Source organism: Chrysochloris asiatica, unplaced genomic scaffold (genome assembly GCF_000296735.1).
Source record: "Chrysochloris asiatica unplaced genomic scaffold, ChrAsi1.0 scaffold00011, whole genome shotgun sequence".
Taxonomy (NCBI): domain Eukaryota; kingdom Metazoa; phylum Chordata; class Mammalia; order Afrosoricida; family Chrysochloridae; genus Chrysochloris; species Chrysochloris asiatica.
Genome location: NW_006408529.1, coordinates 14,803,735 through 14,816,735, shown reverse-complemented (window position 1 = coordinate 14,816,735; position 13,001 = coordinate 14,803,735). Strand labels below are relative to the sequence as shown.

At 42.2% G+C, this 13,001-nt stretch overlaps 1 pseudogene; it reads left to right on the top strand.

The window, feature by feature from the left end:
* Positions 1-5,616: 5,616 nt before the first annotated feature.
* LOC102811678 lies at positions 5,617-7,628 on the top strand (annotated as a pseudogene).
* Positions 7,629-13,001: the final 5,373 nt, after the last annotated feature.

The following is a 13,001-nucleotide window of genomic DNA, read 5'->3' as shown; positions in this document are numbered from 1 at the left end:
ATGAGTATAGCACAGGAGGGGGGAGGCGATTCGTTCCTCTGTGCATGGGATCACTGAGTCAGAACCGGTTTAATGGTACCTAGCAACAGCAACTTCCAAACTCACATGGTTCTGTGACATCATGTGCAGCTGTAGGATAAGCACGGGACTGTGAGCCTTAAAGTCAGCGGTTCAATTCCACCAACCGCTCCTCAGAAACCCTATACAGTGTCACTATAATTCGGAATCAACTCGACAACACTTAACAACAGTAGGGCAAATTTTATACACTGTAGTTCATGAATCAGTGTTGGAAAAAGTGCAGCCAGAGTGCTCCTTGGAGGTCAGGATGGCCAAACTTCATCTGTCATACTTTGGACATATTGTCAGGAGGGACCAATCACTGGAGAAGGATATCATGTTTGGTAAGGTGGAGGGTCAACGAAAAAGAGGAAGACCCCCAGCAAGATGGATTGGCCAAGTGACAGCATCAATGGGCTCAAGCGTGGCAACAATTGTGAGGCTGGCTCAGGACCAGGCAGTGCTTCTTTCTGTTGTGCATAGGGTGGCTATGAGTAGGTACCGACTCGATGGCACCTAACAAAAACATAGTTCATTAATCTGAAACACTTCCATAAGTGTTTTCTAAGAATATTGTTGTCAAGTGCCACCAAGTCAGTTCTGACTCAGAGCAACCTGTATAGGGTTTCCAAAGAGCAGTTGGTGGGGTGAACCCAGACTTTGTGTGGCACCATGGGTTAATGAGCCAGACTGCAAAGCCGTTTGGATTGTAGGGTCAGTGGTTCAAGCTCACCAGCTGCTCCTCAGAAACCCTATACAAGGTCGCTATGGGTCAGAATCGACTCAACGGCACTTAACAACAACACCAGTCCAGTGCTTATCCTACAGCACCACACCAGGACTCCATTCCTAAGAATTGTTATTGTTACGTGCAATTTTCAACTTCAGTAAATTTAAATTGATAAAATATTTTTATTTAAATCTGAATTACTGTAGATATTCCAATATGTCCACATTTATCCAATATTATACTTCAGAGTATGTTTTGACTTCTTCCCCTTCAGGACAGTACCCACACTAGGGTTTATTGTGTTTCGCTGCCACATCTCTTTAGTTTCCTTTGTTGTTGTTGTCAGCAAGTCGGTTCCAACTCATATCAACCCTGTATAGGATTTCCAAGGAGTGATTGGTAGGTTTGAACTGCAAACTTCATGGTTCTCTGTTCAGTTCTGATCCTAATGTGTCACACTGGGCGGGAGTCCATTAGCTTTCTTTAATCTGGAATAATTCTGCAACTTTTTGTGTTGTTTGCCTTTGATCTCCAACCCAAAGCCTCACTTGTTGTTACTAAAATGTGGGACTGGTCATTCCACAAGGCAAGATTATTAGTCTTTTTTTTTTTTTTAAGGAGTGGGGAGGAGAAAAAGTAAAGGAGAAAAGGAAGGAGGAATGAAGGAGAGAGAGGTAGAGAGAAAGAGAAAAAGACAAAAATAATGAAAGAAAGAATAAATTAAGAAAGGGAGGGAGAGAGAGAGGAAGAAAGAAAGTTTGCTCCATTCTTTATTGCCAGTCTCCCTGATGTAATCTATTATATCTGGGAAGGACAGCCTTACAGAAACATCTGGGACTCATCATCTGCCTTCTGTTACACCAGAGAAGAGATGATTTCTAGATATTAATCTAACATGGGGCCACTCTATAAGCCTACTAAAGGGAACAGCAGGCTTTCCTAATTTATTGTGCCAGATGAGAGAATTTAGGGATTTGAGAGAAAGTTTTCATTGCAATGTCAAGGTGGGAGTCCTTAGGACTCTCCCCATCCAGATAAGCACAAGTCCCATCTGTTCTAGGAAGACTCAGACTATAGAAAACAAGTTCATATGCTTTATTGTGTACACACATTCAACAGAACAGATACAAATTCAAGGTCTTTTGAGACATTAGTCAGCTACAGTAGGAAACAAAGTTGAGTTTTCTAGACTCAGTCTTTCACAACTAAGATTTTCTTCTGCAGATATTTATGATCATAGATAGTTTGAAAATATTCACCTATAGGGAAGACTGACATTCAATTAACCTCTAGCGGAAACAAGCTGGTTCAAGTGGAAAATTGCAGCCTAGAACTGACAATGAAACTTACTATCTTGGTTTGATCATTTACAATTCACCTTAGTTCCAATGTTGTTGTTGTTATGTGCCGTGGAGTCGGTTCCAACTCATAGCGACCCTGTACAGGGTTTCCGAGGCTGTAAATCTTTACGGGAGCAGAAAGCCTCATCTTTCTCCCGTGTAACAGCTGGTAATTTCCAACCGCTGACCTTGCTGTTCACAGACTTATTTGTAACTACTATGCTACCAGAGCTCCTTTTAGTTCCAGTAGGTCTTGGGAAAAAAATTCCTATTTCTATGATGCCTTGATTCTCTTTCATAAGGAATGGCAGCTGCAAATTGCACAGGGCCTTAAGGGGAATGGTCAATATAATGTATAAAAAGATGATTAATTACCAGAAAAGACATCAGTATAATTACCGGGAACAATAATACTTTCTCCCTATGTATCCAGAAAAAATGGTTTTGTGACAAAAGATAGCTGGGGTGGGGGTGGGGGTGAATCCTTCTTAGGACTTAAAGAAAGAAAGAAAGAAATATGTGTAGGACTTTTAAAAAAGAATCATTGCCAAAAAATTAATTTAACTGTTATTTTATATTAGGAAAAAAGTCTCCAGCTTTCATGTGTTAAAAAATTGTAAATGTTTATCCGGGGCGAGAGACCCCAAAAGTCTCATTTTATTGCAGCTTCTGACATATACTCAACTATTAACCTTTAACAGTGAAACCAGAACATTATTTCTAAGTTCTAGAATTCAATGGGAATCTAAACATTTCTCCCCAATATTCTTTTATTGCAGACAATTTCTGGCTTCGTGAAATTGCAGTGCATTACAGGACAAGATTCAAAACACTGGGGAGAAACATTGTCTAAAACTATTTATCACCCTATAGGGTTTAAACTTTCTGCTGACTGTTATAACTAGAGACTAGGAGGCCTCACTCTGGGGGGATAAAGCTGTTTATGAATAGTTTGTGATTGGGAGCAGCTGCTCTTTACTATATTTCATTCTTTTTTGATAACCACACTTTTACAAAAAAGTATCACTAATAAGCTGGTGCATACTAAACGCATTGCAGCAGAATTGTTACCTTGAAAGAAAGATGTCAAATGAAAAGCTGTTTTAAGCTTACGTATCCTTGAGTTCATTATGGGAGAATAATACATTTGAAAACCTGTTGCATCATGGGAACCTAATGTTACCAATGAAGAATAGCTTCAAGATAAAGTGAAAAACATCTTCTAAGAGAGGATGCATCCTCATGGAATCAGAAATGCTTTCATTCAACCCATACGAACAGGGGTGTATTGTAAATGCTCCCCTACCAAGCTGAAGACCGAATCATACTTGCATTGTGCTTGAGTACTTGAGACTGAGAAAATGGAAGCAATTTTGGATTTGATTATGCTGTTCCTGGACCTCCAGACAAAAAGGTACAAAAGTAAAGCAGCTGACTTCTCTCAAAATATTTGAGATTGTTGTTGTTAAGTGCCATCGAGTCGGTTACGATCCATAGCGACCCTAAACAGGGTTTCCAAGGCTGTATATCTTTATGGGAGCAGAAAGCCTCCTCTTTCTCCCATGGAGCAGCTGGTAGTTTCCAACTGCTGACCTTTGGGTTCACAGCCCGATTCATAACCATTATGCTACCAGAACTCCTTGAGATTAGAAGTGTCTTGGTCTTGTCATGTACTTTTGTTCTTGCTGTTGTTAAGTGCCATCGAGTCGGTTCTGATTCATAGCAATCCTGTATAGGGCTTCCGAAGAGCGGCTGGTGAGCTTGAACCACTGACCTTGCAGTTCAAACCGACCTTGCAGTCCAGCGCATTAACCCACAGCACCACACCAGAACTCCTTGTACTTTTGGAAATGCAAAAGTAAAGAAAACATTTATCATAATAATTTTAAAAACCAAAGACAATTATTGTCTAGTTGATTCTAACTCGTAGCAACCCTGGAGGACAAAGTAGAACAGCCCCATAGGATTTCCAAGCCTATAATCTTTAAGGAGTCCTGGTGTGGTGCTGTGGGTTAATGTGCCAGACTGTAAAGCTGTTTGAACTGCAAGGTCAGCTGTTCAAGCTCACCAGCTGCTCCTTGGAAACCCTATGTGTTAGAACTGACTACACTTAATAACAACAATCTTTTATGGATTATGAAGATTAATGATCCATCTGCTACATCTATCTCCCATGGAGTAGCTGGCTGGTGGGTTCGAACCACTGACCTGTCAGTTAGCAGTCAGGCACTTAAACTCTATGATACCAGGGCTTCTTTATCATAATACTGCTTTATGAAATTTAATGAGAAGATGTGATATTATAAGTGTTAAACACTCAATCAATAGGTAGAAACGTTTTGCCAAGGTTATATATCAGAATTCAGCCCTTGAATGTAAGTAGTAGAGGAGGAAATAGTTTCAAAAGCACCAAAATGAAAGTGGCCTTTGTATGTGTTAGAAAACAAGTTTTATGATGTCTGCTGATGGGCATGTAGCTAGACATAATGAATTATGAAGGGTAACTTGACAATATATTTTAAAAGACTTAAACATTAATATAAATTTTAACTTATAAAATCTAGTTTCAAAGAAACAATTGGTATTTTCCAGGAATGTTCAATGCAGTGTACGTTCAACATCAGGAAAATATTTAAAGAAATGTCCAAAAATAAGGAAACAGAGGAAAAACTATTTAAGGAACAATGTAACCATTCTGAATAACATGGCAGAACAGTATTTTAAAACGTAAGAAATGTTCATGATAACTATGAAGAAAAGGCAAGTTATAAAAGAATTTGGACTGTATGGTTCCAATTTTATTTTAAAATATAAACATATTACTAGTGATCATCTTAGGGTGAAAAAAGGATGCTGTTCTGCCATCGAGCCAGTTCTAACCCATAGTGATGCTGTATAGAGTTTTGATGAGTGACTGGTGAGCTTGAACCACCTTCCCTGAGGTTCAAACTGACTTTGCAGTCCAGCGCCTTAACCTACAGCACCACACCAGGGTGATAAAACGATGGTAGTTAATTCTCGGTTTGCTTCTTTTCTGACTTGCTGTTATTTTCAGCTTTCATATAATTAACACATTCGTTTTTAATCAGAAAACAAAGTTAACATCAATGAGACATAACCAACAGGCCTGACATTCCAAATGTTTATCTGAGTATCTTCCCAAGTCTTCACTCTACTTGTCTAATACACCTGTATTTTTTGTACATATATATATATATATATGCACGTGTGCTGGAATTTCTCAGACCATGCAGGATTCAGGGTTAAGGTACAAGGGGCAAGTTGTTCAAATACAAGGCTAGTGATAATTTAGAATCCATTTGTACTATAATTTTACCTATATTTTTAAAATATACACATATTTTATTACAAGTTCTTTTCAAGCATCAGCTGTTTTCTTTAAAAAAACAATTACTGAGAGTTAGTGCTACCGCCACCTCTGAGCCAATCCAGAGCTACCCGAGCCACTGGAGCGCCACCAGCCACATGGAGTGCCCACAGCCCAGCAACATGTGCCAGGATTTGTCAGAGTCCCTGAAAGAGGCCACCAAGGAGGTGCACACCTAGGCAGAGAACGTACAGTTCATGAACAACTTGCAGAAGGGCCAGGTGACCTGAAATGGCTTTAAATTGGTCATGGCCTCCCTGTACCACATCTACGTGGCCCTGGAGGATGAGATCGAGCGGAACAAGGAGAACCCTGTCAACACACCCCTGCTGCACCGCGGGGCCATCCTGGAGCAGGACATGGCCTTCGAGTACGGGTCCAACTGGTGGGACAGCATCCCTACACAACAGCCACTCAGAGCTAAAAGAGGCGGCTCCACACCATGGGGTGCACAGAGCCTAAGCTCCTGGTGGCCCATGCCTACACTGACTACCTTGGTGGCCTGTCTGGGGGGCCACGTCCTCAAGAAGATTGCCCAGTCCCACCAATGTAGCCCCCCCCCAACAAACAAACAAACAAACAAACTGAAACTTGGTGGAAATGCACGCTCGGATTGGTAAACACATGCATCACCATTGGGGAGAAATGGGGTAAAGGCAGCAATGAAGCGGCGAGCTAAGCCTCACAATATTCAGAGGGCTTCTGTGGACCCGGTTGGGTACCTGGTTGGCAAGCAGTGTGAGAAGACCCAAGGACTCCTGGGCCCAGAGTCAGTGATGTGGGCACGGAGGATTCAAGTGTAGAATGGAGCTGCCGGCTGATGGGAAGAGAGGGCTTGTGCACAAGAACACCCACACTTGCAGATGGTACCCACGTGACCAGGACTGGATGACTGCATGATCGGAGCTCAACCAGGAGAAGAAAGAAGGGGGGTGGGAGGAAGAAAATTGAGCTGATCCAAGCTGATGAACTTGATCTATGCATACGAATGCAGTGACACAAAAGAGGCAACAAATCCTTACAGCAAGAAACATTCCCACCCCCTCCACATACAGAGTAGACAGAAAGGGACAACTTGGACATTGGATACCCAAATGGGGAGGGAGGGACTACAAAGGCAAGAAGTAACTGGCTTACAAGCTTTCAAGAGGGAACCTAGAGCTAGGGGGCATGGAGGAAGGCAGAATCACCAGTGAGTACTATCCAGTTTGTCTAGGTGGAGCTGATGGAATGAAATACAGATGGGTTACGTGGATACTGTAGTGAATAATGGTTATCAAGATGGATTGTGAGGGTTGGAAATGCAAGGGTAGATGTTCTGTAGCAAGGAAGAGAGCGATTATTTCTCCAGTTTAGGAGTGGAGGTCTCTGGGACCACCAAGGGATAAGAGCCGAGAACGGGACTCCACCCAGAGAACCGGGGATGCCTGAGATGGAGACAGAGATGATGGCATGGAGGGATGAAGCGGCTGGGGACTTTGGATCCAGAGAGGGAGAGGAACTGTGGGCCGAAGACTGAGTGGGGAGGGGGGAGTAGAACACGGGCTTCTAGGATATGCCCTTTGGTTGGAAGACGATGCATGGAGGGAATTGGAACCATGGCAATGTAATGATATATGATGGAATGAATATGGAACTGAGGTTCTCTCATGTAAACTATCATCTAATTCACAATAAAACATTTAAAAAAAAAAGAAAGAAAGAAAGAAAAGAAGATTGCCTAGAAGGCCCTGAACCTGCCCAGCTCTGATGAGGGTCTGGCCTTCTTCACCTTCCCCAACATCGCCAGTGCCACCAAGTTTAAGCAGCTTTACTGCACCTGCATGAACTCGTTGAAGAGGCCAAGACTGCCTTCCTGATCAACATTCAGCTGTTTGAGGAGCTGCTATCGCTGCTGACCCAGGACACCGAGGGCTGGGACCAGAGTCCCTCTACCGCCACACCAGGGCTCCGCAGGTGAGAAGACAGCATGGTACAAGGGTCCACTCCCACCCAGATGCCTAGCGAGAAGCCCAAGCAGAACATCCTCTCCCAAGGTCCACTTGTCCGATGGCTCCTGACGTTCAGCTTTTTGGTCACCACGGTGGCTGTGGGTCTGTATGCCATGTGAATGCAGATACACTGTCTCCTGAGCCCTTGAACTCTGTTCTGATGAGGATCGCCGATCGCCTGGCTGGCCTCTCTACCCTGGGTGTGGGGGCTGCTCTGGGGCCCCTGCCCTCCATTGCCCTACAAAGGAGGAAGGAATTCTGAGATATCTTCTTCACCCACAAGCACATCCAGCTGGTGACCTAAACCTCCAGAGTGGGCGGGCCTACATCCCTGTTCCTGCAGCGGAGCTGGGACATGCCACGTCCTGACCCTCCAAACACTGACACGGCCGTGACCGCTTTCCCTTTAGGCCATGCTGATTTTTATATAAACATGTGAAGATGTTGTGTCTTGTCCTTCTGTCGTGTTTTGGTTGGAGCCACTTCTTGTTCCTGGCTCTCTGCCTCAACTGCGGTATTTCTTTGTGTTCTGTTATGTTTTTATAGCACGAGTGGAGGGTATTTGGTGGAGTGAGTGGGAAGGGAGGGAGGTGTTTAACAGCACTGTGGCCTTGGTCTATAACTTGTATGTGAATCAATAAACCTCACTCCCTCCTAAAACAACAACAACAACTAAAAAACAATTACTGAATCCACTGAGCCACTTACCGGCACAATAAAGTCCTTCTTTTGTTCAAAACAAAACAATTACTGATAAGAACCTTTCCTCAGAATACATCAATACCACAGCCATGAGCTTCTTGAAGAATGTGTCTTATTTCACAGGGTTTTCATTGAACCATTCAAATTTTTAAAACAAAACAAAATTAAAATGAGGGTCAGGATCATCATTACTGATCTGTGATTTTGTTACAAACTCCTACATTACCTGCTACCACTCCTCTGCATTCACTGCCTTCAGTCAGCATCTATTCCTGTGTTAGCAAAAAAAAGTACAAGATAAGTAGAGCACATTCCCTCCCCTCAATGGTCAGAAACAGACTATTATGAAATTGTAAAAGACTCGTCCTCACCGGTATCCAACTAGCATAGGTTCTTTCAAAGCAAGAATACCTTTGGAAAGGGTAATTTTTCTAGACAGTTATTGGCTTTCTCTCTGTACATTAGAGATGAACTTGTTGCTGTTGCTAAGTGCCGTCAAGTCAGTTCCAACCCATAGCGACCCCATATAGGGTTTCTGAGGAGCATCTGGTGAGCTTGAACTGCTGACCTTGCAGTTCAAATGGTTTTGCAGTCTGGTGCATTAACCCACAACGCCACACCAGGATTCCGTTGGTAAGACCCTGTCAAATGGTTCTACCCAGTGGAAGGGGATCTGGGAAGTATAGTTCTGGAAGGGGAGACCTGATAATTGGTGTTGGAACAAGTTCAATTTAACCTTTCAAGTTGTCATTGTCAATTTGATCCATATGGTGTTGTTGTTGTTAAGTGCCACTGAGTCGGTTCCAACCCATAGCAACCCTGTATAGGGTTTCCAAGGAGTGACTGGTGAGCTTGAACCATCGACTTTGCAGTCTGGCGCATTAACCCACAGTGCTACACCAGGGCTCCGAGAGATGAACTAATAGAAAATAGAAAAGTGACTGAAGACAAATTCTCCTGCTTCCCCTGTTTGTTCATGGGGAAGCTATAGGTAGGCTTTCTCTCCCTATGTGGTGGTGGTGGTGTGCCATGAAGTCAGTTCTGACTCATAGCGACCCTGCACAGGATTTCTAAGGCTGTAAATCTTTACAGGAGCAAAAAGCCTCATCTTTCTCCTGTGGAACAGTTGGTAGTTTCGAATTACTGACCATGAGATTAGCAGCCTGATTTGTAAGCACTATGTTACCAGAGCTTCTTTCTCACTGTATAGAAGGCATATATAAAAGGGTGAGTGAGGTAATGAATCCAGAAGCAATAGTCCCAGGGGTCTGTGCTTCTGGAGAGGGAGAGCAATGGGCTGGCATGTTCTATGTATGGTAGAAACCTTAATATTTCTGAATAATCATGAAGATTACCTGGCATTCTTGAAATCAAGAAGGTATTATTTAGAAGATATCCTGCCTTTGTAAATGTTAAGTGGTTTTATATCTCAGTAGAATTCTCTTCAGTTTAAGAACTCTCAGCTTTGCAATGACACAACTTCATGTTAGGTATTTTAGAATTTTATCAGAGGAGGCAATTAAAAAAACAATGTCACTGTTTCCTGACTCCTGGAGGCTGTTTTAGGAAATCACAATCAAACTTTAAGTTACTTCTTTTTTGGGGCGGGTGGGGTAGGTTGTTGTTATTAAGTGCTGTCAAGTGTTCAGACTCATAGTGACCCTATGTACAACAGAATGAAACACTACCCAGTCTTGCACCGTCCTCACAAATGTTGTTGTGTTGTAGCGTATTGCTGCAGCCACTATGTCAGTCCATCTTGTTGGAGGGTCTTCTCTTTTTCACTGACCCTCTACTTTGCTAAGTATGATGTTCTTCTCCAGGCAATGGTTCCTAATACCATGTCCAAAGTATGCGAGATGAAGTCTCACCATCCTAGCTTCCAAGGAGCACTATGGCTGCACTTCTTCCAAAATGATTTGTTTGCTCTTCTGGCAGTCCATGGCACTTTCAATATTCTTCACTAAGACCATAATTTAAACATGTCGATTCTTCTACCGTCTTCCTTACTCATTGCCTAAGATCTGCATGCACATTAGGGGAATGAAAATACCATGGCTTGGATCAAGCACACCTTAGTCCTCAAAGTGATATCTGCTTGTGAACACTACAAAGAGATCTTTTGTAACAAATATGCCCAATGCAATACATTGTTTGATTTCTTGACTGCTGCTTCTATGACTGTTGATTGTGGATGCAAATAAGATGAGATATTTGACGTCAATCTTTTCTGTTTACCATGATGTTATTTATTGGTCCACTGGTGAGGATTTTTTTCTTTACACAGAGGTGCAATCCATACTGAAGGCTGTAGTCTTTGACCTTCATCAGTAAGTACAAGTCCTCTTCTAACAAGTAAGGTTGTGTCATCTGCATATCACAGGTTGTTGATGAGTCTTCCTCCAATCCTTATGTCATGTTCTTCTTCATGTAACCCAGCTTCTCAGATTATTTGCTCAGCATGCAGATTGAGTAAGTATGGTGAAACAAGGAAAGAAATGGTTAGTTAAGGGAGTTGTACAGGAAACAATCAATCTTGGAGAGCTTTTTCAAAATACGCACTACTGAACGCCACTCTGAATTTACTGAATCAGAATCGTGACGCAAAAAGCGCTACCTTGAGAGCCAATCATGTATACAAGAGGGCTTCAAAGAGTTCATGGGAAAATGGAATGAAAAGATAATGGAACTTTTCCATGAACTTTCTGAAGCTCTCTTATAGTTTCAAAAAAACTTCTCCAGTACTTAGTTTATGCCACCACCCCCTATTCACTGTTAACTATTGCTCTAGAAATTCTAGACATGCACTAATAATTCAGAGAAAACTGCCACCAACTACAAATAAAGGTGTTTTTTTTTTTTTCATTCAAAGATCGAGAGGAAAACATCCAGTCAAGCAGAATATCAAAACTTCATTAATTTATCTAGTAAATATTTGTCTAGAGTCTACTATGTGTCAGGTACTGTATTAGGTTTTGAGGGTATAAAGGTAGTCAAAAGAGTCTCAGTTCCAGTTCTTATAGAGCTTAGTTTACTGTCTATAAAGAACGGAGAAAAGAGATGTAATGGTGGCTTTAACGAACCACATAAAGTCTTTTCTAGAATGAAGGCATTAGCTGTGGGGGAGCATTTTTATCAGTGTTCAGCGTAAGCTTTCTTCAGGAATTGCCCAGTTGTTTGTACACAACTATTAACTGAAAGGTCAACAGTTTGAATCCACTCAGCAGCTCCATAGAAGAATGGCCTGAGGATTTGCTTCTGTAAGGTTACAGCCACTGAAAACCCTGTGGAGCACAGTTCTACTGTGACACACAAAGGATTAGCCATGAAGAGTCAACCCGAGAGCAACCAGCTTAGTTGGATATTTGGCCCAAGGCTATCCTTCCTTTCAAGGGGCAGTCTGCATCCAAAGATTGATTGGCATGGGGTGGAAAGGCCTGATCGTTCACTCCATCAGCAGACAACTGTGCAGGATGATCCCTAAATTTCGGAGCCTCTTCTGGGGCTTGGCGAGGGCTTTGATGAGCCTTTCTCATCACAGCTGAGGAAGGAAAAAGAGCAGTAACTGATATTCAGATGCTGGTATAGCACTCAATGCTTATTTATTTATACTCAATTTTCTACTTATTTTTCTATCAATAAATCTTACAGAATACCAACCTTAAATAAGGTGACTATTATGCCAGGCTACTGCTACCAACTGTTCTGAAAGAGATCAGATTAGAAGGTCCCAAATAGAGTGGGAGAAAATGTGGAACAAAATGAACAACTATTTTTAGAAGACTGGGCTTACTGGACAGAAAAAGACTGGAGGAACCGGAGACGATGACCCTTAACCACCCTTCAGGGCTCGTATGGAACTCACTCTCATGGCCCAATTTTCAGCCAAGCAGTAGATAGGTCTATAGGGGTTACAACAACACCAGTAAGGTATGCTCACCAAGAAATGGTCAACCATTCAAGATTACAAGGGGAACAATTACCTAAGAACAAAGTTGAGAAGGGATGGGAAGGAGGCTGGAAGGAAATAGGAACCCCAGGGAGGAAGTAAGATGTCTGTTGTTACATGGAAGGGATTGCAATCAGTGAGATCAAACAGTGTAGGATTTGTTGAATGTAAAACCGATTATCTCTGTAAGCCTTCACTTAATTCACAATAAGAACTTACAAATAATAATAATAATAATGTGACACTTAAACCATGATAAAATGAGACACAAAGACCACTTCATAATTCTAAGAACAGACAAAATGAGGTCACTGTGCTCCCCACAAAATAACAAAAGCCCCTCCTCTATTGGTTCTAAGGAGTAATGCCTTTATCAGATAGTTACAACTTTATACTATAGATAAGATTTATTGAGATATCCAATCACAGACATGCTCCCAATTTCTGGCAGTCTCGAATCTACAGGGAACCTTAGGCTTTCTCCCAAATCAGTCAAACTAAGCCCAACTCCTATAGTAGATGCTAAGACTCTTTGATTGAGAAGTCCCAAGTAAAAAATGATGTGTGTGCTCCCTCACTGCACTGAGTAAATTAGTCAACTTGTAAGGCAATGACACTTCTCTTTGGCCCCATCCTGTTCCTTTCCTTCTCTTACACAGTGGAAGTTGATCTCAAAAGCACTCCCCCAAAAACATCCTTCACAAAGCTTCAATTGAGTCTGCATCCTGGGGAGCTTAGATTATCAGAAGATTGTTGTTGTTGTTGTCAGGTGCCATCGAGTCGGAACCGACTCATAGCGACCCCATGCACAGCAGAACGAAACAATGCTCGATCCTGGGCC